Consider the following 22,609-nt stretch of genomic DNA (forward strand, 5'->3'; position numbering starts at 1 on the left):
TTTTTTGATTAAAGAATAGAAACTGTTTTCTTCATTTTCTATTTTACAATATTCAGTCTATATCCATCTTGTGTTTGTCATTTTCTCATGTTCAATTTGTTGTGTATGAAAGTTATAAATATTTATTTTATTAATTTATCGAATTTCTAATTTCTCGATTTATATAGCTTTCCATTTATGTATTTCTATGCCAATAAATAATGTTCTATTTTGTTTAAAATCCTATTAGTTTCTCTCTTTTAAACTACTTTTATCACTTTTTTTAATGTATTTGTTTCTTTAATTTCTTATTTTATTTTTTAATGAATACTGGTGATACGATGGAATGAATCTTGATTCTATTGCAGAGAGAATAGGAAGAAAATGAAATCATCCAGTTTAACGTCCCACTTTTTTTTTTCTTTCTTTCTTGAACTTCAGGCTAAAAGTAAGGGGTAAGTCAAGTGAATGATGATGATGAAAAATTTGGTGGAATGAGAATGTGTGTGAAATCCCACGGACACGATATTGTTGACCACAAATTTACTTGTGTGGGTATCGAAGTAAGCGCTTTAGCACTGAGCCTGCCACATTTGGAAGAAAATGAAGTAACATGTAGCGAAGGGCCATGCTACGTTGAGAATAGTAGTCCTCGTTCGATCACCAAAGTGAAGCAGTGTTAGTACTTGGATAGATGGACTGCTTGGATATATCACGTTCTGTAGTTTTCGTATGAATCAGGATATTTATCTGTAACAAGTCAGAGTGGTAAATGTTTCAGTTTTACACGCACGGCACAGTTTAAAGGCTACACAAGACGGATGATTATGAAAGTCTGAGTAACACCCACAACTACAAACCGAAACCATAGTAGTGGGCACTCTACCACTGAGCTTGCCAACTAGTGTCTACGTTTGAATTGTTTTATTCCGGGACAGCGCGAACGCAGTCCCGACTAACAAAAATTACGCGCCCGAGATACCCACGTTTGGGGTATTCGCGGGGGTCAACCCAACCGAAGTGCAATGGAAGGATCTCACCCCGGGGGAACCGCCTTGCTGATCACGGTAGCCCCTACGCCAGGTAAGTATGCTCATGAAATCCAAGTCATTTGCCCAATCAAACTGCCTCACCGAATCGACAGTGAGAGGTTACAATTTTACCACAAACATAGATGTGTTTTCTGCACTAGTACTCTTTTTAATGTAGGCAGAAAAGTCACTAGGAAATAGAAAACACAGAAAATAGAAGCATTTTTATATTATGACGAGAAATTACCTGCCTGCACTCGGTTACTACCATCGGTGAGCAATCTACTGCCATCTGTTGGCATTTCTTCTTGTTTTACGTCTTGAACATGGGCACAACTGAGAGGAATAAAATGATTATGGTATAGTTTACAGCTATTTATGTTTCGAAATGTACGTATATGTAGTTGGTTGTGCTTTCTTGAAGATATTTGATGCCTATTTCCAACTGTGTAACGCAAACCGAAACTGTTCTATCTGTGAGCGCACTATTGCTATGCAACAATTTTCTGGCTGTTTACAATACGAAAACAATAACATTTAACAATGGAATGATTGGTAAATAATCCATGAAAAGCTGATGAAACATTGAGATAGCTTTAATAAATGTAATTTTCCGATTTTCATGCAATATATACTGGATGTTGTGAATGGCACCAACATGGCGGATGGGTTGCGTAGCAGCTATGTATGTATAGGGACTTGTTAAATACATGCTAGTAGTGCAATTTCAAATCGAGATAGAACCGCAAATTAGACAAGCATGAAAATGAAAGCACTTATTGGAACCAAATAGCAGCGTCTAAGATTTACATTTATTTGGGCCATATCTATTTTGGATTGAATGAAAGGTGTCTAACACCACTAACTCTCACCCCAGCTGTTGAAACATTGATAATATAAACCGGAAAACCGCGTGCTCTCGTCATCGCTTCTCGGCCTTTTGGCTAAGATCAAAGTGTAGTATCTGTTCTTATCAGCTTAATATCTGATACGACCCACATTGTGGGTCCAGAATATTAAACTGATTTTTGGACTGAGGTGAGGTGGTTGTGGCTTGCCACACCCTCACCACGTGTCGGCCCAGCATTGCAGTATAGTTGGGATCGGCACACCTAAATCAAATTGAACCATAGTTCTTCTCTCTCATCTTGGTGGGTCATGGGTTCGAGTTCTACTTGTTACCTACATGAAGCCTCATTTCTGTCATTCAAGTGACATTCTTTCTGCAACATGGTCAAGGTCTGTCCGGAAAGTAATGTCACCATTTATTTACATAATGTGGATTAGCATTATTCAAACTATTGCATCGATCCATCTTTGGCAGCATGATTTCCAATCTGCAAAGGCATCCTGGAAGGTCTGTGCTGGCAATGCGTTTAAAGCCATTTCAAAAGCTGCTTTCACCACGTCAATTGTTCTGTAACGATGTCCTTTCAGGCAGAATTTCGAACGGGGAAACAAAAAGAAGCCTGAGGGAGCCAAGTCCGGACTGTAGGATGGCAGAATTGCCACGTTAGATTTGACCAGGTAATTGGTCACGCCCAGGACAGTGTGGGCTGGCGCGTTGTCATGATACAGTATCCAATCACCGCTGATATCACCACGCACTGAATCCTTGCTCTCTCTCAGTCTGTTGAGGACTTGTACGTGAAATTTAGACTTGTTTCCTGAGACACAAACTCATGGTGAACGATCCGCCTAATGTCAGAAAATACAATGAGCATGGTGTTTTGCGACGTCGACGTGTGCCAATTGCCTCTTTGTTTTGGTGTCGTATTGTCTCATCACCCATGATAATATTACCCAAAGCATCATTTTTACACAATCCCAAAACGTTTTGACAAATTTTCACTTAGCGAGAGTTCAAAAAAAAAAAAAATCTTGGGACAATTTTCCCGCACACTTGACTCATGTGGAAATTCTTGCTCACAATGACGATAGTTTTTGAAATATTTAACACGTCGAAATCGAACATGTTTTAGTGGTGGTTCTTGAAGGAAGTCACATCAGTCAATATTTATAATTAAATAGAGTTTTTTTTTTTTGATTAAAGAATAGAAACTGTTTTCTTCATTTTCTATTTTACAATATTCAGTCTATATCCATCTTGTGTTTGTCATTTTCTCATGTTCAATTTGTTGTGTATGAAAGTTATAAATATTTATTTTATTAATTTATCGAATTTCTAATTTCTCGATTTATATAGCTTTCCATTTATGTATTTCTATGCCAATAAATAATGTTCTATTTTGTTTAAAATCCTATTAGTTTCTCTCTTTTAAACTGCTTTTATCACTTTTTTTTTTAATGTATTTGTTTCTTTAATTTCTTATTTTATTTTTTAATGAATACTGGTGATACGATGGAATGAATCTTGATTCTATTGCAGAGAGAATAGGAAGAAAATGAAATCATCCAGTTTAACGTCCCACTTTTTTTTTCTTTCTTTCCTTCTTGAACTTCAGGCTAAAAGTAAGGGGTAAGTCAAGTGAATGATGATGATGAAAAATTTGGTGGAATGAGAATGTGTGTGAAATCCCACGGACACGATATTGTTGACCACAAATTTACTTGTGTGGGTATCGAAGTAAGCGCTTTAGCACTGAGCCTGCCACATTTGGAAGAAAATGAAGTAACATGTAGCGAAGGGCCATGCTACGTTGAGAATAGTAGTCCTCGTTCGATCACCAAAGTGAAGCAGTGTTAGTACTTGGATAGATGGACTGCTTGGATATATCACGTTCTGTAGTTTTCGTATGAATCAGGATATTTATCTGTAACAAGTCAGAGTGGTAAATGTTTCAGTTTTACACGCACGGCACAGTTTAAAGGCTACACAAGACGGATGATTATGAAAGTCTGAGTAACACCCACAACTACAAACCGAAACCATAGTAGTGGGCACTCTACCACTGAGCTTGCCAACTAGTGTCTACGTTTGAATTGTTTTATTCCGGGACAGCGCGAACGCAGTCCCGACTAACAAAAATTACGCGCCCGAGATACCCACGTTTGGGGTATTCGCGGGGGTCAACCCAACCGAAGTGCAATGGAAGGATCTCACCCCGGGGGAACCGCCTTGCTGATCACGGTAGCCCCTACGCCAGGTAAGTATGCTCATGAAATCCAAGTCATTTGCCCAATCAAACTGCCTCACCGAATCGACAGTAAGAGGTTACAATTTTACCACAAACATAGATGTGTTTTCTGCACTAGTACTCTTTTTAATGTAGGCAGAAAAGTCACTAGGAAATAGAAAACACAGAAAATAGAAGCATTTTTATATTATGACGAGAAATTACCTGCCTGCACTCGGTTACTACCATCGGTGAGCAATCTACTGCCATCTGTTGGCATTTCTTCTTGTTTTACGTCTTGAACATGGGCACAACTGAGAGGAATAAAATGATTATGGTATAGTTTACAGCTATTTATGTTTCGAAATGTACGTATATGTAGTTGGTTGTGCTTTCTTGAAGATATTTGATGCCTATTTCCAACTGTGTAACGCAAACCGAAACTGTTCTATCTGTGAGCGCACTATTGCTATGCAACAATTTTCTGGCTGTTTACAATACGAAAACAATAACATTTAACAATGGAATGATTGGTAAATAATCCATGAAAAGCTGATGAAACATTGAGATAGCTTTAATAAATGTAATTTTCCGATTTTCATGCAATATATACTGGATGTTGTGAATGGCACCAACATGGCGGATGGGTTGCGTAGCAGCTATGTATGTATAGGGACTTGTTAAATACATGCTAGTAGTGCAATTTCAAATCGAGATAGAACCGCAAATTACACAAGCATGAAAATGAAAGCACTTATTGGAACCAAATAGCAGCGTCTAAGATTTACATTTATTTGGGCCATATCTATTTTGGATTGAATGAAAGGTGTCTAACACCACTAACTCTCACCCCAGCTGTTGAAACATTGATAATATAAACCGGAAAACCGCGTGCTCTCGTCATCGCTTCTCGGCCTTTTGGCTAAGATCAAAGTGTAGTATCTGTTCTTATCAGCTTAATATCTGATACGACCCACATTGTGGGTCCAGAATATTAAACTGATTTTTGGACTGAGGTGAGGTGGTTGTGGCTTGCCACACCCTCACCACGTGTCGGCCCAGCATTGCAGTATAGTTGGGATCGGCACACCTAAATCAAATTGAACCATAGTTCTTCTCTCTCATCTTGGTGGGTCATGGGTTCGAGTTCTACTTGTTACCTACATGAAGCCTCATTTCTGTCATTCAAGTGACATTCTTTCTGCAACATGGTCAAGGTCTGTCCGGAAAGTAATGTCACCATTTATTTAGCATTATTCAAACTATTGTCCTCTTGCGTCGATCCATCTTTGGCAGCGTGATTTCCAATCTGCAAAGGCATCCTGGAAGGTCTGTGCTGGCAATGCGTTTAAAGCCATTTCAAAAGCTGCTTTCACCACGTCAATTGTTCTGTAACGATGTCCTTTCAGGCAGAATTTCAAACGGGGAAACAAAAAGAAGCCTGAGGGAGCCAAGTCCGGACTGTAGGATGGCAGAATTGCCACGTTAGATTTGACCAGGTAATTGGTCACGCCCAGGACAGTGTGGGCTGGCGCGTTGTCATGATACAGTATCCAATCACCGCTGATATCACCACGCACTGAATCCTTGCTCTCTCTCAGTCTGTTGAGGACTTGTACGTGAAATTTAGACTTGTTTCCTGAGACACAAACTCATGGTGAACGATCCGCCTAATGTCAGAAAATACAATGAGCATGGTGTTTTGCGACGTCGACGTGTGCCAATTGCCTCTTTGTTTTGGTGTCGTATTGTCTCATCACCCATGATAATATTACCCAAAGCATCATTTTTACACAATCCCAAAACGTTTTGACAAATTTTCACTTAGCGAGAGTTCAAAAAAAAAAAAAATCTTGGGACAATTTTCCCGCACACTTGACTCATGTGGAAATTCTTGCTCACAATGACGATAGTTTTTGAAATATTTAACACGTCGAAATCGAACATGTTTTAGTGGTGGTTCTTGAAGGAAGTCACATCAGTCAATATTTATAATTAAATAGAGTTTTTTTTTTTTGATTAAAGAATAGAAACTGTTTTCTTCATTTTCTATTTTACAATATTCAGTCTATATCCATCTTGTGTTTGTCATTTTCTCATGTTCAATTTGTTGTGTATGAAAGTTATAAATATTTATTTTATTAATTTATCGAATTTCTAATTTCTCGATTTATATAGCTTTCCATTTATGTATTTCTATGCCAATAAATAATGTTCTATTTTGTTTAAAATCCTATTAGTTTCTCTCTTTTAAACTGCTTTTATCACTTTTTTTTTTAATGTATTTGTTTCTTTAATTTCTTATTTTATTTTTTAATGAATACTGGTGATACGATGGAATGAATCTTGATTCTATTGCAGAGAGAATAGGAAGAAAATGAAATCATCCAGTTTAACGTCCCACTTTTTTTTTCTTTCTTTCCTTCTTGAACTTCAGGCTAAAAGTAAGGGGTAAGTCAAGTGAATGATGATGATGAAAAATTTGGTGGAATGAGAATGTGTGTGAAATCCCACGGACACGATATTGTTGACCACAAATTTACTTGTGTGGGTATCGAAGTAAGCGCTTTAGCACTGAGCCTGCCACATTTGGAAGAAAATGAAGTAACATGTAGCGAAGGGCCATGCTACGTTGAGAATAGTAGTCCTCGTTCGATCACCAAAGTGAAGCAGTGTTAGTACTTGGATAGATGGACTGCTTGGATATATCACGTTCTGTAGTTTTCGTATGAATCAGGATATTTATCTGTAACAAGTCAGAGTGGTAAATGTTTCAGTTTTACACGCACGGCACAGTTTAAAGGCTACACAAGACGGATGATTATGAAAGTCTGAGTAACACCCACAACTACAAACCGAAACCATAGTAGTGGGCACTCTACCACTGAGCTTGCCAACTAGTGTCTACGTTTGAATTGTTTTATTCCGGGACAGCGCGAACGCAGTCCCGACTAACAAAAATTACGCGCCCGAGATACCCACGTTTGGGGTATTCGCGGGGGTCAACCCAACCGAAGTGCAATGGAAGGATCTCACCCCGGGGGAACCGCCTTGCTGATCACGGTAGCCCCTACGCCAGGTAAGTATGCTCATGAAATCCAAGTCATTTGCCCAATCAAACTGCCTCACCGAATCGACAGTAAGAGGTTACAATTTTACCACAAACATAGATGTGTTTTCTGCACTAGTACTCTTTTTAATGTAGGCAGAAAAGTCACTAGGAAATAGAAAACACAGAAAATAGAAGCATTTTTATATTATGACGAGAAATTACCTGCCTGCACTCGGTTACTACCATCGGTGAGCAATCTACTGCCATCTGTTGGCATTTCTTCTTGTTTTACGTCTTGAACATGGGCACAACTGAGAGGAATAAAATGATTATGGTATAGTTTACAGCTATTTATGTTTCGAAATGTACGTATATGTAGTTGGTTGTGCTTTCTTGAAGATATTTGATGCCTATTTCCAACTGTGTAACGCAAACCGAAACTGTTCTATCTGTGAGCGCACTATTGCTATGCAACAATTTTCTGGCTGTTTACAATACGAAAACAATAACATTTAACAATGGAATGATTGGTAAATAATCCATGAAAAGCTGATGAAACATTGAGATAGCTTTAATAAATGTAATTTTCCGATTTTCATGCAATATATACTGGATGTTGTGAATGGCACCAACATGGCGGATGGGTTGCGTAGCAGCTATGTATGTATAGGGACTTGTTAAATACATGCTAGTAGTGCAATTTCAAATCGAGATAGAACCGCAAATTACACAAGCATGAAAATGAAAGCACTTATTGGAACCAAATAGCAGCGTCTAAGATTTACATTTATTTGGGCCATATCTATTTTGGATTGAATGAAAGGTGTCTAACACCACTAACTCTCACCCCAGCTGTTGAAACATTGATAATATAAACCGGAAAACCGCGTGCTCTCGTCATCGCTTCTCGGCCTTTTGGCTAAGATCAAAGTGTAGTATCTGTTCTTATCAGCTTAATCATCTCTAAACATTTTGATCTTGGTCTTTTGGCAAATATTCTCACATAGTGAGACTTATTCATCTGGGGGGTCTATGAGTGTGGATGGTGCTCTTCAAGCGCCGACATCGGCTACAGGTCCGAGCCACACGTGTTTAAATTGGCCGGGGGGGTGGTCGGTGTCGGTCGTGATAGGTGTCAGGGATCCCCCTAGTTTCTCCCCCATTGCAGGTGGGCGCTTTCGAGCTGCTACTGCTTGGGCGAGATAAACCGATGAACCCCTTTATTTCTAGTGAACGCAGATAGATAAATAGATCGAGGGCTCGCAACCCTTTGAGGTAATCAGCTACTGCTTGCGCGGAAAATTAATGGCATCCCGTAGTGGACTCTAGTTGCGACTTGTAAATTGATTGATTGGGAGAGTAATTGATAGTTGGGTATTGCAGTTGAGATATGCACACTCCTTGGTCGGTGTCGGTCTTGATAGGTCTTGGAGGCCCCTAGATCCTGGCGTATTGCAGGTGGGCTGAGGTAATCAGCTACTGCTTACGCAGGAGAAATTGATGACACCCCCATACTGAACTTTAGGTGTGCTTCGCCAGCTGACTAGTGAACCTGACCGTGAAAGTAATCGATAGACGGACGTTATACACACAATCATTGAGAAGGCGTATCCCAAGCCTGTTTAGATTTAGGAAACTGATATATACATAATTTATGACTCCTAACAGCCTAGGTTGAGAGAAAATGATAGCTAGACTGAATACCTATCACAGTAAACAACTCCCCTGTGCGAATTGATGTCTGATATACATTATGGAAAGAAATAGAAGGCGTATCCCTCCCCTAGAAAGGAGCGATAGCACGCTCATAGTAAGATTTCCGCCCCCCGACCACTTTAATTGCACTGAAAGAGGTTGTAGAGCGGCGTTCAAGTCTAAAACTTGGACGTCTGCGAGAGCCTCAGTGGAGCGGCATCTACTACGGGATCATAACATTAAGATTACTAACACCACTAACATATGTGGTAGATGTAATACTGAATTGGGGAGGAGACCGTCAGGGCATACCTGCGAGGCACCTGCAGAGGATTACCCGGAAGATGATCAACCTGAAGTATTCGCGTTTAAATGTGAACAATGTGGGGAAACTTTCCCAGGTACGAGAGCCCTGCGAAATCATTACAATTGGCATAAAGCAAGGGATGTACGAAATAGACAAGAGAATGTCACTATACCTGAACCCGAAACCAGGAAAAGGAGGAGAGGGGATAAAATTGTTACAATTGATAGGACACAGGCTGATACGGTAACGCAAAATGAAAATGAGAATAACGAGCAATGTGAATTCGCTGATGATGAAAACGAAATGTGTCGGGAGGATGAAAATAGGCAGAACGAAAAATGTGAGGAAATGGACATAAGGGTCGAATCTGTATACCACCAGGAAAATGAGACGACGGATGAACTGTTTGAATCTCTCGTAGACAAAATATTAGCGGAAGAGCAGGAGGATGAGTCCCAAATAGACTCACTCCTTGCACTGAGCAGGCACGAAATTGAAAGGAGTTTACATGAAACGATGAAATGTGCAGAAATGGAAGAGGGAGAAATAATAGACCACTCCCCACTGCAAAATGGGAACGAAATAGTAACAACTGCGTTGGTCCATAATTGGGCCACCCCAAATGAGTGGAGGGATAAAAGAAATGATGGAATAGAAATCCGCCTAGTAGGAAATAGAGAGGACAGAGATATTAATCAGATGGTTGATCAGGAAAGAATCTATAACGAAATCCAGACCTTAGAATCCCAAGAGGAAAATACAATAAATGCACATAATGAGAGTAAAATTATGGATATTGAAAATATAAGTGAGTACCGGGAGATGGAAGGGACAGATGACCTATCAGACGAAGCGAGAGGAGATGAAGATGATGATGAGGGGAATGAGGTATCTCAAAGCGAAATAACAAATATCGAGATAATAGAAGGTGAGGACGATATTGCTACTACTAGTGACCATGAGGGTGATCCACTCAACAATAATAAACAACCTTTAATAGACCAAAACGATGAAAGCGGCCTCCACAAAGAGTTCCACCCGAAACTAAAAATAATATTAGGAGCTCAAGAGTCAGAAGAAAGATGGGATGAATTCTCCCAGACATTGAACGAATTAACAGTAAGAGCATCTGAGCTGCTAAAACTGAAACCAAGGAAGGGTGGTGAAGTAAGGGGCAGAGTGGAAGACCAAGATAAAGATGACCCTAAATTCATTCAACAATTATATAAAAGAAACAGGCGTAGGGCAATTAGGCTGATTCTGGATGACAACTCCCCAAGATGTCCGGTACCCAAGGAGAATACTGAAGGTTATTTTAGAGAAATCTATGAGGAGAAATTCATTGAACCTAGTGTGTATGACCACATAGACGCTGCCCAGGATGAGATAGACCAAGGGCCCTTCACTCCTGAGGAGGTAACAAGGAAACTTAGTAAGACAGAAAATTCTGCGCCAGGAGAAGATAGAATAACCTACTATCACTGGAAACAACTGGACCCGAGTGGCACCCTACTAGCAACAATATTCAACATATGTTTTAAGTATGCTAGAGTTCCTGAAGAATGGAAGGAAACAACTACTATCTTAATATATAAAAAGGGTGACCTCAATGACATAAAGAATTATAGGCCGATAGCATTATCAAGAACCATAGCTAAGCTATACATGGGCTGCTGGGCAAATAGACTAAAGAAATGGATGTTGGAACAAGAGTTGATATCTAAAGCACAGAAAGGATTTATGCCATTTGACGGCGTATTTGAGCACAATTATATCTTAGAGAAAATAATTAGAGAAGCAAGAGCGGAGAAGAAGGAAATATGTATTGCCCAGCTTGATTGCTCAAATGCTTTCGGCTCATTACCACATGAGGCAATAGTACTGGCACTAAGAAAAATGGGGGCAGGTGAAAAACTAATTAAAATCATTCAGGACATATATAAGGGATCCGCAACGAGAATAATAACATCAGAAGGCCCTACGAATAAAATCGAAATAAAAGCTGGAGTAAGACAGGGGTGTCCACTGAGTGGCCTGCTATTCGTCCTAGCATTAGACCCGATAATAAGGAAAGTTGAAATGGGAAATACAGAGCATAGAATCCTGGCCTTTGCGGATGACCTGACCATCTTGGGTAGTGACCCCGATGACTTACAAAACAGGGTGACATCAGTAGTAGAAGAACTAGATAAGATAAAACTAAACATCAACCCTGGAAAGTGCTGCACATTAAGAATATCAGGTAGCAAGCCGGCTGGATGCAGGGACATGGAAATAAGGATAAGAAATGAGGAATTAGAAAAGCTAAGAGAAGGGGATGAAACAAAATTTCTGGGGAAGCCCGTTGGGTTCAACATTGCATCAAATAAAGAAAACATGTTAAACATAATAAATAAAGGCAAGAGGATATTAACATCAAAATTAGCTCCATGGCAGAGACTTGATGCAATGAGGACCTTTTTCTATCCCTCCCTCCAATTTTTATACAGAATGAATACTTTTAAGAAGACGGAATGGAAAAAACTAGATGATATACTGAGACCGGAATATAAGAGAACCCTTAACCTCCCGCAAGAAAGTTCCAACCACTACCTGTATGGCTTGAGGAGGAGAGGACAATGCGGAATCCCGATGTCAGCTGAAGACTCAGACATCGCCCTGATCGATAATGCCTTCAAGCTGTTAACATCAGCAGATGAAAAAATACGGAGAATGGCAGCAGAAGATCTAAAGAAAACAGTGGGTGAAAGATTAAAGAAAGATGCAGATGAGTTAGACAAAGGGAAATTCCTCTCAGGGGTAATGGATGAAGAGTATCAAAAAACAACAAACAACTACAAATCCACGTGGTCTGAGGCAAGAAAAGCCTCCTCAAGAATGCAGTGTAGGTGGGAATTTAACGGAAATGAACCTGAAGTGATAATAAATGAGGAATTTAGGGTAAATGCCAAACAAAGACATAACTTATCGAAGAGACTGAGAACAGTGAGACAAAGGAAGAGAAGCGATGAGCTTGCCCAGTATCCTGATCAGGGGAAAGCGATTGAATGTGCCCAGAAGGCCCATGTAAGCTCGCATTTCTTGACGGATGGGGCGTATACGAGGTTTGCAGACTGGAGGTTTATACACAGAGCTAGACTAAACCTGGTCCCCCTAAATGGAGCTAAAAAATCCAATAAAAACGAAAATAAAAATTGTAGAAAATGTGGGTACCCAAATGAGACATTGCCTCATGTGGTCAACCATTGCATGAGATATGCAGAAGCAATGCAGAAGAGACATAACATTATAGTTGACCGATTAAAGAAAGCAGCTTCTCTGAAATACAAGATCATAGGGGAAAATCAGAGAATAGTGCAAGATATAAACCAAAGGCCAGACCTAATAATAGCAAATAACCAGTCTGCATTCCTAATTGACGTCACCATACCGTTTGATAACAGATATCAAGCATTCCAGAGAGCTAGGGAAGAGAAGATAACAAAATATGAACAACTTTGTAGAAGACTTTCGGAGAAGTATCCGGAAGTAAAAACCTTCCCGATCATTGTGGGCTCACTGGGATCCTGGGATCCAGAGAATGATGGGCTACTAAAGAAAATATGCTCAAAGAAATACGGGCAACTAATGAAAAAGTTATGTGTTTCTGACGTGATACGCTGGACAAGAGATATATATATTGAACACATAACTGGTGTGAAACAATATTAGAAAGAAAACAAAATAAAAGGGATCTGGGCAAGTGATAGCAAAATCTGATTTTAAATTTTGACAAAATTTTAACTTAGCTTCACTTATGAATATGTATATAAATCTTAATAATATGGACTGTGCATCTTCCATTCTTATTTTTGTAATTTCAGACTCCATCTAATCCATATTGGAATGAATGGTACAGGGTTTTATTACAGAAACTAATGTTTCTGTCTTGTATTAGGCTGATAGGAACATATGAAAACGACAAGGTACCTCCGCATTAATATAAATAAAAGGAATAAAATGAAATAAAGAAAAGAAAATATATATATATATGAGCAATGACAAAGGAGAAAATCCTAAGATTTTAAGTTAAGACAGGTAGGTAAACTACAACTTGTATTTTAAAGGTAAAATGACGTCAACCCAACAAGGGTGAAGTTTTTAAAGTTACTGACGATAGGAATCTATCCTATATAATAATTCATAAAATTAAAAAATTATTACGATTGACTCTGTTCTTATCAGCTTAATATCTGATACGACCCACATTGTGGGTCCAGAATATTAAACTGATTTTTGGACTGAGGTGAGGTGGTTGTGGCTTGCCACACCCTCACCACGTGTCGGCCCAGCATTGCAGTACAGTTGGGATCGGCACACCTAAATCAAATTGAACCATAGTTCTTCTCATCTTGGTGGGTCATGGGTTCGAGTTCTACTTGTTACCTACATGAAGCCTCATTTCTGTCATTCAAGTGACATTCTTTCTGCAACATGGTCAAGGTCTGTCCGGAAAGTAATGTCACCATTTATTTACATAATGTGGATTAGCATTATTCAAACTATTGCATCGATCCATCTTTGGCAGCATGATTTCCAATCTGCAAAGGCATCCTGGAAGGTCTGTGCTGGCAATGCGTTTAAAGCCATTTCAAAAGCTGCTTTCACCACGTCAATTGTTCTGTAACGATGTCCTTTCAGGCAGAATTTCGAACGGGGAAACAAAAAGAAGCCTGAGGGAGCCAAGTCCGGACTGTAGGATGGCAGAATTGCCACGTTAGATTTGACCAGGTAATTGGTCACGCCCAGGACAGTGTGGGCTGGCGCGTTGTCATGATACAGTATCCAATCACCGCTGATATCACCACGCACTGAATCCTTGCTCTCTCTCAGTCTGTTGAGGACTTGTACGTGAAATTTAGACTTGTTTCCTGAGACACAAACTCATGGTGAACGATCCGCCTAATGTCAGAAAATACAATGAGCATGGTGTTTTGCGACGTCGACGTGTGCCAATTGCCTCTTTGTTTTGGTGTCGTATTGTCTCATCACCCATGATAATATTACCCAAAGCATCATTTTTACACAATCCCAAAACGTTTTGACAAATTTTCACTTAGCGAGAGTTCAAAAAAAAAAAAATCTTGGGACAATTTTCCCGCACACTTGACTCATGTGGAAATTCTTGCTCACAATGACGATAGTTTTTGAAATATTTAACACGTCGAAATCGAACATGTTTTAGTGGTGGTTCTTGAAGGAAGTCACATCAGTCAATATTTATAATTAAATAGAGTTTTTTTTTTTTGATTAAAGAATAGAAACTGTTTTCTTCATTTTCTATTTTACAATATTCAGTCTATATCCATCTTGTGTTTGTCATTTTCTCATGTTCAATTTGTTGTGTATGAAAGTTATAAATATTTATTTTATTAATTTATCGAATTTCTAATTTCTCGATTTATATAGCTTTCCATTTATGTATTTCTATGCCAATAAATAATGTTCTATTTTGTTTAAAATCCTATTAGTTTCTCTCTTTTAAACTGCTTTTATCACTTTTTTTTTTAATGTATTTGTTTCTTTAATTTCTTATTTTATTTTTTAATGAATACTGGTGATACGATGGAATGAATCTTGATTCTATTGCAGAGAGAATAGGAAGAAAATGAAATCATCCAGTTTAACGTCCCACTTTTTTTTTCTTTCTTTCCTTCTTGAACTTCAGGCTAAAAGTAAGGGGTAAGTCAAGTGAATGATGATGATGAAAAATTTGGTGGAATGAGAATGTGTGTGAAATCCCACGGACACGATATTGTTGACCACAAATTTACTTGTGTGGGTATCGAAGTAAGCGCTTTAGCACTGAGCCTGCCACATTTGGAAGAAAATGAAGTAACATGTAGCGAAGGGCCATGCTACGTTGAGAATAGTAGTCCTCGTTCGATCACCAAAGTGAAGCAGTGTTAGTACTTGGATAGATGGACTGCTTGGATATATCACGTTCTGTAGTTTTCGTATGAATCAGGATATTTATCTGTAACAAGTCAGAGTGGTAAATGTTTCAGTTTTACACGCACGGCACAGTTTAAAGGCTACACAAGACGGATGATTATGAAAGTCTGAGTAACACCCACAACTACAAACCGAAACCATAGTAGTGGGCACTCTACCACTGAGCTTGCCAACTAGTGTCTACGTTTGAATTGTTTTATTCCGGGACAGCGCGAACGCAGTCCCGACTAACAAAAATTACGCGCCCGAGATACCCACGTTTGGGGTATTCGCGGGGGTCAACCCAACCGAAGTGCAATGGAAGGATCTCACCCCGGGGGAACCGCCTTGCTGATCACGGTAGCCCCTACGCCAGGTAAGTATGCTCATGAAATCCAAGTCATTTGCCCAATCAAACTGCCTCACCGAATCGACAGTAAGAGGTTACAATTTTACCACAAACATAGATGTGTTTTCTGCACTAGTACTCTTTTTAATGTAGGCAGAAAAGTCACTAGGAAATAGAAAACACAGAAAATAGAAGCATTTTTATATTATGACGAGAAATTACCTGCCTGCACTCGGTTACTACCATCGGTGAGCAATCTACTGCCATCTGTTGGCATTTCTTCTTGTTTTACGTCTTGAACATGGGCACAACTGAGAGGAATAAAATGATTATGGTATAGTTTACAGCTATTTATGTTTCGAAATGTACGTATATGTAGTTGGTTGTGCTTTCTTGAAGATATTTGATGCCTATTTCCAACTGTGTAACGCAAACCGAAACTGTTCTATCTGTGAGCGCACTATTGCTATGCAACAATTTTCTGGCTGTTTACAATACGAAAACAATAACATTTAACAATGGAATGATTGGTAAATAATCCATGAAAAGCTGATGAAACATTGAGATAGCTTTAATAAATGTAATTTTCCGATTTTCATGCAATATATACTGGATGTTGTGAATGGCACCAACATGGCGGATGGGTTGCGTAGCAGCTATGTATGTATAGGGACTTGTTAAATACATGCTAGTAGTGCAATTTCAAATCGAGATAGAACCGCAAATTACACAAGCATGAAAATGAAAGCACTTATTGGAACCAAATAGCAGCGTCTAAGATTTACATTTATTTGGGCCATATCTATTTTGGATTGAATGAAAGGTGTCTAACACCACTAACTCTCACCCCAGCTGTTGAAACATTGATAATATAAACCGGAAAACCGCGTGCTCTCGTCATCGCTTCTCGGCCTTTTGGCTAAGATCAAAGTGTAGTATCTGTTCTTATCAGCTTAATCATCTCTAAACATTTTGATCTTGGTCTTTTGGCAAATATTCTCACATAGTGAGACTTATTCATCTGGGGGGTCTATGAGTGTGGATGGTGCTCTTCAAGCGCCGACATCGGCTACAGGTCCGAGCCACACGTGTTTAAATTGGCCGGGGGGGTGGTCGGTGTCGGTCGTGATAGGTGTCAGGGATCCCCCTAGTTTCTCCCCCATTGCAGGTGGGCGCTTTCGAGCTGCTACTGCTTGGGCGAGATAAACCGATGAACCCCTTTATTTCTAGTGAACGCAGATAGATAAATAGATCGAGGGCTCGCAACCCTTTGAGGTAATCAGCTACTGCTTGCGCGGAAAATTAATGGCATCCCGTAGTGGACTCTAGTTGCGACTTGTAAATTGATTGATTGGGAGAGTAATTGATAGTTGGGTATTGCAGTTGAGATATGCACACTCCTTGGTCGGTGTCGGTCTTGATAGGTCTTGGAGGCCCCTAGATCCTGGCGTATTGCAGGTGGGCTGAGGTAATCAGCTACTGCTTACGCAGGAGAAATTGATGACACCCCCATACTGAACTTTAGGTGTGCTTCGCCAGCTGACTAGTGAACCTGACCGTGAAAGTAATCGATAGACGGACGTTATACACACAATCATTGAGAAGGCGTATCCCAAGCCTGTTTAGATTTAGGAAACTGATATATACATAATTTATGACTCCTAACAGCCTAGGTTGAGAGAAAATGATAGCTAGACTGAATACCTATCACAGTAAACAACTCCCCTGTGCGAATTGATGTCTGATATACATTATGGAAAGAAATAGAAGGCGTATCCCTCCCCTAGAAAGGAGCGATAGCACGCTCATAGTAAGATTTCCGCCCCCCGACCACTTTAATTGCACTGAAAGAGGTTGTAGAGCGGCGTTCAAGTCTAAAACTTGGACGTCTGCGAGAGCCTCAGTGGAGCGGCATCTACTACGGGATCATAACATTAAGATTACTAACACCACTAACATATGTGGTAGATGTAATACTGAATTGGGGAGGAGACCGTCAGGGCATACCTGCGAGGCACCTGCAGAGGATTACCCGGAAGATGATCAACCTGAAGTATTCGCGTTTAAATGTGAACAATGTGGGGAAACTTTCCCAGGTACGAGAGCCCTGCGAAATCATTACAATTGGCATAAAGCAAGGGATGTACGAAATAGACAAGAGAATGTCACTATACCTGAACCCGAAACCAGGAAAAGGAGGAGAGGGGATAAAATTGTTACAATTGATAGGACACAGGCTGATACGGTAACGCAAAATGAAAATGAGAATAACGAGCAATGTGAATTCGCTGATGATGAAAACGAAATGTGTCGGGAGGATGAAAATAGGCAGAACGAAAAATGTGAGGAAATGGACATAAGGGTCGAATCTGTATACCACCAGGAAAATGAGACGACGGATGAACTGTTTGAATCTCTCGTAGACAAAATATTAGCGGAAGAGCAGGAGGATGAGTCCCAAATAGACTCACTCCTTGCACTGAGCAGGCACGAAATTGAAAGGAGTTTACATGAAACGATGAAATGTGCAGAAATGGAAGAGGGAGAAATAATAGACCACTCCCCACTGCAAAATGGGAACGAAATAGTAACAACTGCGTTGGTCCATAATTGGGCCACCCCAAATGAGTGGAGGGATAAAAGAAATGATGGAATAGAAATCCGCCTAGTAGGAAATAGAGAGGACAGAGATATTAATCAGATGGTTGATCAGGAAAGAATCTATAACGAAATCCAGACCTTAGAATCCCAAGAGGAAAATACAATAAATGCACATAATGAGAGTAAAATTATGGATATTGAAAATATAAGTGAGTACCGGGAGATGGAAGGGACAGATGACCTATCAGACGAAGCGAGAGGAGATGAAGATGATGATGAGGGGAATGAGGTATCTCAAAGCGAAATAACAAATATCGAGATAATAGAAGGTGAGGACGATATTGCTACTACTAGTGACCATGAGGGTGATCCACTCAACAATAATAAACAACCTTTAATAGACCAAAACGATGAAAGCGGCCTCCACAAAGAGTTCCACCCGAAACTAAAAATAATATTAGGAGCTCAAGAGTCAGAAGAAAGATGGGATGAATTCTCCCAGACATTGAACGAATTAACAGTAAGAGCATCTGAGCTGCTAAAACTGAAACCAAGGAAGGGTGGTGAAGTAAGGGGCAGAGTGGAAGACCAAGATAAAGATGACCCTAAATTCATTCAACAATTATATAAAAGAAACAGGCGTAGGGCAATTAGGCTGATTCTGGATGACAACTCCCCAAGATGTCCGGTACCCAAGGAGAATACTGAAGGTTATTTTAGAGAAATCTATGAGGAGAAATTCATTGAACCTAGTGTGTATGACCACATAGACGCTGCCCAGGATGAGATAGACCAAGGGCCCTTCACTCCTGAGGAGGTAACAAGGAAACTTAGTAAGACAGAAAATTCTGCGCCAGGAGAAGATAGAATAACCTACTATCACTGGAAACAACTGGACCCGAGTGGCACCCTACTAGCAACAATATTCAACATATGTTTTAAGTATGCTAGAGTTCCTGAAGAATGGAAGGAAACAACTACTATCTTAATATATAAAAAGGGTGACCTCAATGACATAAAGAATTATAGGCCGATAGCATTATCAAGAACCATAGCTAAGCTATACATGGGCTGCTGGGCAAATAGACTAAAGAAATGGATGTTGGAACAAGAGTTGATATCTAAAGCACAGAAAGGATTTATGCCATTTGACGGCGTATTTGAGCACAATTATATCTTAGAGAAAATAATTAGAGAAGCAAGAGCGGAGAAGAAGGAAATATGTATTGCCCAGCTTGATTGCTCAAATGCTTTCGGCTCATTACCACATGAGGCAATAGTACTGGCACTAAGAAAAATGGGGGCAGGTGAAAAACTAATTAAAATCATTCAGGACATATATAAGGGATCCGCAACGAGAATAATAACATCAGAAGGCCCTACGAATAAAATCGAAATAAAAGCTGGAGTAAGACAGGGGTGTCCACTGAGTGGCCTGCTATTCGTCCTAGCATTAGACCCGATAATAAGGAAAGTTGAAATGGGAAATACAGAGCATAGAATCCTGGCCTTTGCGGATGACCTGACCATCTTGGGTAGTGACCCCGATGACTTACAAAACAGGGTGACATCAGTAGTAGAAGAACTAGATAAGATAAAACTAAACATCAACCCTGGAAAGTGCTGCACATTAAGAATATCAGGTAGCAAGCCGGCTGGATGCAGGGACATGGAAATAAGGATAAGAAATGAGGAATTAGAAAAGCTAAGAGAAGGGGATGAAACAAAATTTCTGGGGAAGCCCGTTGGGTTCAACATTGCATCAAATAAAGAAAACATGTTAAACATAATAAATAAAGGCAAGAGGATATTAACATCAAAATTAGCTCCATGGCAGAGACTTGATGCAATGAGGACCTTTTTCTATCCCTCCCTCCAATTTTTATACAGAATGAATACTTTTAAGAAGACGGAATGGAAAAAACTAGATGATATACTGAGACCGGAATATAAGAGAACCCTTAACCTCCCGCAAGAAAGTTCCAACCACTACCTGTATGGCTTGAGGAGGAGAGGACAATGCGGAATCCCGATGTCAGCTGAAGACTCAGACATCGCCCTGATCGATAATGCCTTCAAGCTGTTAACATCAGCAGATGAAAAAATACGGAGAATGGCAGCAGAAGATCTAAAGAAAACAGTGGGTGAAAGATTAAAGAAAGATGCAGATGAGTTAGACAAAGGGAAATTCCTCTCAGGGGTAATGGATGAAGAGTATCAAAAAACAACAAACAACTACAAATCCACGTGGTCTGAGGCAAGAAAAGCCTCCTCAAGAATGCAGTGTAGGTGGGAATTTAACGGAAATGAACCTGAAGTGATAATAAATGAGGAATTTAGGGTAAATGCCAAACAAAGACATAACTTATCGAAGAGACTGAGAACAGTGAGACAAAGGAAGAGAAGCGATGAGCTTGCCCAGTATCCTGATCAGGGGAAAGCGATTGAATGTGCCCAGAAGGCCCATGTAAGCTCGCATTTCTTGACGGATGGGGCGTATACGAGGTTTGCAGACTGGAGGTTTATACACAGAGCTAGACTAAACCTGGTCCCCCTAAATGGAGCTAAAAAATCCAATAAAAACGAAAATAAAAATTGTAGAAAATGTGGGTACCCAAATGAGACATTGCCTCATGTGGTCAACCATTGCATGAGATATGCAGAAGCAATGCAGAAGAGACATAACATTATAGTTGACCGATTAAAGAAAGCAGCTTCTCTGAAATACAAGATCATAGGGGAAAATCAGAGAATAGTGCAAGATATAAACCAAAGGCCAGACCTAATAATAGCAAATAACCAGTCTGCATTCCTAATTGACGTCACCATACCGTTTGATAACAGATATCAAGCATTCCAGAGAGCTAGGGAAGAGAAGATAACAAAATATGAACAACTTTGTAGAAGACTTTCGGAGAAGTATCCGGAAGTAAAAACCTTCCCGATCATTGTGGGCTCACTGGGATCCTGGGATCCAGAGAATGATGGGCTACTAAAGAAAATATGCTCAAAGAAATACGGGCAACTAATGAAAAAGTTATGTGTTTCTGACGTGATACGCTGGACAAGAGATATATATATTGAACACATAACTGGTGTGAAACAATATTAGAAAGAAAACAAAATAAAAGGGATCTGGGCAAGTGATAGCAAAATCTGATTTTAAATTTTGACAAAATTTTAACTTAGCTTCACTTATGAATATGTATATAAATCTTAATAATATGGACTGTGCATCTTCCATTCTTATTTTTGTAATTTCAGACTCCATCTAATCCATATTGGAATGAATGGTACAGGGTTTTATTACAGAAACTAATGTTTCTGTCTTGTATTAGGCTGATAGGAACATATGAAAACGACAAGGTACCTCCGCATTAATATAAATAAAAGGAATAAAATGAAATAAAGAAAAGAAAATATATATATATATGAGCAATGACAAAGGAGAAAATCCTAAGATTTTAAGTTAAGACAGGTAGGTAAACTACAACTTGTATTTTAAAGGTAAAATGACGTCAACCCAACAAGGGTGAAGTTTTTAAAGTTACTGACGATAGGAATCTATCCTATATAATAATTCATAAAATTAAAAAATTATTACGATTGACTCTGTTCTTATCAGCTTAATATCTGATACGACCCACATTGTGGGTCCAGAATATTAAACTGATTTTTGGACTGAGGTGAGGTGGTTGTGGCTTGCCACACCCTCACCACGTGTCGGCCCAGCATTGCAGTACAGTTGGGATCGGCACACCTAAATCAAATTGAACCATAGTTCTTCTCATCTTGGTGGGTCATGGGTTCGAGTTCTACTTGTTACCTACATGAAGCCTCATTTCTGTCATTCAAGTGACATTCTTTCTGCAACATGGTCAAGGTCTGTCCGGAAAGTAATGTCACCATTTATTTACATAATGTGGATTAGCATTATTCAAACTATTGCATCGATCCATCTTTGGCAGCATGATTTCCAATCTGCAAAGGCATCCTGGAAGGTCTGTGCTGGCAATGCGTTTAAAGCCATTTCAAAAGCTGCTTTCACCACGTCAATTGTTCTGTAACGATGTCCTTTCAGGCAGAATTTCGAACGGGGAAACAAAAAGAAGCCTGAGGGAGCCAAGTCCGGACTGTAGGATGGCAGAATTGCCACGTTAGATTTGACCAGGTAATTGGTCACGCCCAGGACAGTGTGGGCTGGCGCGTTGTCATGATACAGTATCCAATCACCGCTGATATCACCACGCACTGAATCCTTGCTCTCTCTCAGTCTGTTGAGGACTTGTACGTGAAATTTAGACTTGTTTCCTGAGACACAAACTCATGGTGAACGATCCGCCTAATGTCAGAAAATACAATGAGCATGGTGTTTTGCGACGTCGACGTGTGCCAATTGCCTCTTTGTTTTGGTGTCGTATTGTCTCATCACCCATGATAATATTACCCAAAGCATCATTTTTACACAATCCCAAAACGTTTTGACAAATTTTCACTTAGCGAGAGTTCAAAAAAAAAAAAAATCTTGGGACAATTTTCCCGCAC

General features: G+C 39.7%; 6 non-coding genes and 4 pseudogenes across 6 annotated transcripts; 6 read left to right on the forward strand and 4 right to left on the reverse strand.

The window, feature by feature from the left end:
• Positions 1-908: 908 nt before the first annotated feature.
• On the reverse strand, positions 909-1,070 carry LOC145677248 (U1 spliceosomal RNA). Its single transcript, XR_014129713.1, has one exon. It is a non-coding gene; the product is annotated as a U1 spliceosomal RNA (small nuclear RNA).
• Positions 1,071-1,934: 864 nt separating this feature from the next.
• LOC145677276 (U2 spliceosomal RNA) lies at positions 1,935-2,127 on the forward strand. The gene has a single exon (XR_014129740.1). It is a non-coding gene; the product is annotated as a U2 spliceosomal RNA (small nuclear RNA).
• A 1,836-nt stretch (positions 2,128-3,963) lies between these two features.
• LOC145677249 (U1 spliceosomal RNA) lies at positions 3,964-4,125 on the reverse strand. The gene has a single exon (XR_014129714.1). It is a non-coding gene; the product is annotated as a U1 spliceosomal RNA (small nuclear RNA).
• Positions 4,126-4,989: 864 nt separating this feature from the next.
• LOC145677277 (U2 spliceosomal RNA) lies at positions 4,990-5,182 on the forward strand. Its single transcript, XR_014129741.1, has one exon. It is a non-coding gene; the product is annotated as a U2 spliceosomal RNA (small nuclear RNA).
• Positions 5,183-7,012: 1,830 nt separating this feature from the next.
• On the reverse strand, positions 7,013-7,174 carry LOC145677250 (U1 spliceosomal RNA). Its single transcript, XR_014129715.1, has one exon. It is a non-coding gene; the product is annotated as a U1 spliceosomal RNA (small nuclear RNA).
• An 864-nt stretch (positions 7,175-8,038) lies between these two features.
• On the forward strand, positions 8,039-8,161 carry LOC145677288 (U2 spliceosomal RNA; annotated as a pseudogene).
• Positions 8,162-13,323: 5,162 nt separating this feature from the next.
• On the forward strand, positions 13,324-13,505 carry LOC145677285 (U2 spliceosomal RNA; annotated as a pseudogene).
• Positions 13,506-15,336: 1,831 nt separating this feature from the next.
• On the reverse strand, positions 15,337-15,498 carry LOC145677251 (U1 spliceosomal RNA). Its single transcript, XR_014129716.1, has one exon. It is a non-coding gene; the product is annotated as a U1 spliceosomal RNA (small nuclear RNA).
• An 864-nt stretch (positions 15,499-16,362) lies between these two features.
• Positions 16,363-16,485, forward strand: LOC145677290 (U2 spliceosomal RNA; annotated as a pseudogene).
• A 5,162-nt stretch (positions 16,486-21,647) lies between these two features.
• LOC145677286 (U2 spliceosomal RNA) lies at positions 21,648-21,829 on the forward strand (annotated as a pseudogene).
• Positions 21,830-22,609: the final 780 nt, after the last annotated feature.

Source organism: Thermobia domestica, unplaced genomic scaffold, assembly GCF_964235325.1.
Source record: "Thermobia domestica unplaced genomic scaffold, izTheDome1.hap1.1 HAP1_SCAFFOLD_732, whole genome shotgun sequence".
Lineage (NCBI taxonomy): Eukaryota > Metazoa > Arthropoda > Insecta > Zygentoma > Lepismatidae > Thermobia > Thermobia domestica.